The sequence below is a fragment of the Pygoscelis adeliae genome, unplaced genomic scaffold (assembly GCF_000699105.1).
Source record: "Pygoscelis adeliae isolate BGI_AS28 unplaced genomic scaffold, ASM69910v1 Scaffold63, whole genome shotgun sequence".
NCBI classification, from domain to species: Eukaryota; Metazoa; Chordata; class Aves; order Sphenisciformes; family Spheniscidae; genus Pygoscelis; species Pygoscelis adeliae.
Genome location: NW_008824414.1, coordinates 1717237 through 1720393, shown reverse-complemented (window position 1 = coordinate 1720393; position 3157 = coordinate 1717237). Strand labels below are relative to the sequence as shown.

General features: G+C 36.6%; 1 protein-coding gene across 1 annotated transcript in view; it reads left to right on the top strand.

Moving 5' to 3' along the window:
* Positions 1–3157, top strand: part of USP40 (ubiquitin specific peptidase 40) — a 51570-nt gene that overhangs the window by 4205 nt on the left and 44208 nt on the right. The gene's annotated exons all lie outside the window — the stretch shown is intronic.

The window sequence follows — 3157 nt, the reverse complement described above, 5'->3', positions numbered from 1 at the left end:
TGGTATGGAATGTCCCTTTGGCCAGTTTGGCTGTGCCCCCTCCCAGCTTCTTGTGCACCTTGAGCCTTCTCAGTCGGTAGAGCATGGGAAACTAGGAAGTCCTTGGTTAGTGTAAGCATTACCTAGCAACAACTAAAACTTGGGTGCGTTATCAACTTTGTTCTCATCCTAAATTGAAAACACAGCATTGTACAAGCTACTAGGAAGGAAATTAACTCTATTCCTGCCGAAACCAGGACACTAATCTAATAAAACATAATATGATATCTGTTTATCCTTCAATTTGATGACTGTAAAGCTTCTAAGCTATCACTCTTATTCAGATTGTCTTCATTTTGAAGAAGTGTTAATAGATAAAATATGGTTTTGTGTGTTTAAGAAATACTTTCTAAATGTTTTACTTTGTAATATTGGCTAAGCTGATTTCTAGATTTTACCTTATACATTAGGTATATAACACCTTTGTATTACAAAAATAACCTAATTTTGAATGACATTCAGTTTTTAATGTGGTAAGTGGAGACAGCGATGATTCTGAAATACTAGATAATCAGTTGACTTTTTCATAGGGCAAATGTAATTGATTATTTTTTTAATTAAAAATATTCCAAGAGATATTTCTAGAAAAAGGTACTATTTCCTCTTTTCCTCTTCCATTTTTAATTTTTAAATCAAATTAACCTGTGAATTGTGAGAAATAAATTAAAACAAGGGTTCAGCCTTAGAGCATGCTCTGACAATGTAATAGTGCATGGAGGGAAAAAAGTGAACAGTCATAGCAATTCTCTTAAAAACGTTTTAAATAAGGTTGCTTTGCAATTTATATGACACTTTGAAATAGTATAAAATGATGAAAAATGTTAGAATTCTGAAATTTTCATCTGTATCTTTACAGTATATTTACAATACTATCTTTACAAAAAATGCCTGAGACATCATTGTATGAAGATGGTGTTTATTCTTGAAGAACTGCCTCAAAAGTCACTATGAAAGTGTCCATGGTAAGTAGACTAGAATAATTTCAACATCAGAGCTAACTGCTGTACCACTTCAAGGTTCACAGACCAGATGTCATAAGTCAAGTAGAAACAGAGCCCTTGGTAACCCTTTACGTAACAGCACACCTATTTGCCCTAAGCCATAGCTTATTCTTCGTTCTGCTACATCTTATACCACACCCATCTTTTTTCTACTACTATGGGGATAGTAACATTGGCATTGATGAATGAAGAGCAAAAAAACCCACATAAAAAAAATCCTGCCCACTCTTCTTTCCAGATTTCTTTCTACTACAGTAAATTCCTATGTGTTTTCACTTTCTTGAATACTGTCATTTATTTTCATTTGATAAACCAATTTAAAGCTCATTCACATGCAAAGCTAAATCAGACAGTTTAATCAATTCTGATTTATGCCCAGATTTTTCCATCTTTGATCACACTGAGCAATAGACATCTAAAATTATTTCCACTGATATCAATATAAGTCAAGGGGCAGAATATGGTCTTTAGAGATTACTAATACACCTAATTCCTGTCAGGGATATCAAGCACGTTGACTTTTTTTTTAGCCATGTTTTGAACATTTACAGCCAGATTTATGCTAAATGCCTATGAACACAGACTCAGGCTGGAGTAAATTTGATACAAAATCATTTTCAGAACTCTCTATTTTCCAGCCAAACAACAGCCTCCAATGTAGTAGAGAATCATTTCAGTAAAAGAAACTCATACTTACCAGCTGCAAGTATTTAAGCTCAAAATAGCAGAAGAGAATCTGCTTATTTGACAACACGAACAGCCAGCATGCAATGCAAACATACAACCCAAAAGATATGTCCCAAGTCCAAGTGGAATACATACTAAGAAGTCCCAAAATTACATCTGTATCCACAACCACATTTACAGAGGTAAATATAGGAACAACTGCTGATATGTCCCAATTAACTCTCAGGAGCGAACACACCTTGCACTTTTACATTTTAATATCCTGTTTTCTTTAGTAGAAGGAAGCTACAACAGGGTTAAGAAAGAATGAGGTGAGCCAGCGTGCACTGTACACACCCAACCTATCCTTGCCTGCTCTCATGTCTTTTGTCACTAGACATGAAAGGGAAGATTCCCCTACTTAACAGGATTTCAAGCAGTATTGGTGTTATCTATCTGTACTGTAAATCCAACTGAAGACAAATGAAACAGAGCAACAGACATTTGTCACTGATCAAAAATAAAACTGTCAGATCACTAACTTTCTTATTCCATTCATAGTCCCCTTTCCTCCCTCCCCTGGGGTTTGTAATTAAGCAGCAGAAAGCATGGGGTTTGGGCCCAAAGTTTCTCATCTCATAGTGGACAGAGACCAGCCACTGACAAAGTTACAAAAACCAAAGCCACTTGCAATACAACTACCAATTCAGTCTTCTCCAAAGCTACAGAATATATTCAGTTAGCCTGAATCCCTCCTGCGATCTGTGCCTCTCCAGAGGCATGTCACCGCTAATAGATGTGGGCACATTAGTGTCTCAGTTGGAATCAAGATAGGTAAAGCAATCCAAAATTGAAACGGATCCTTTGGATAGGATAGAGAAGGGGAGACTGCGGCTTGATTTTACTTTTAATTCCATCTTTCTCCTTGTTTGCTTCTACTTATGCAGTCCACCCTTAAAGACTTGAGTTTATCTAAGCTAAGTCTCCTGGCAGAATATCAAAGTCTGAAAGCTAATCCAGACTATGTTAATACTAAAAAAACCAAACAAATATTTCAAAAGGCAGGAACTGCTAATAGAGGAGGGAGTCTTTTCCTACTGTGATTTGGAACATTAGGACTCCCGAAAGCTTGGCAACTAAATGTTTATCTTAATCCATCAATGATGTTTTTTGTTTCCTCAAATTTAAGCATCAGAACTGAAAAACGTACTGAAGCAGTTCTAGCTAATAATCTTCTCATACAATTTTTTTTTTCCATCAGGTCTAGTTAAGAACCACTCACAAGCACTCACCCTCTGTCTCCATATTTAGGCAGGGGAATGTCAGTACTTGGCTTTCTGCGTGAGACTTTTAGTGAGAACAGAGTTCCACCTAGCATCTCACTTGGCACATCTGCGAGAAGGTTCATGGGCCTGCAAACCAAAGTAAAAAGCAGCTTGCTAATTGTGACG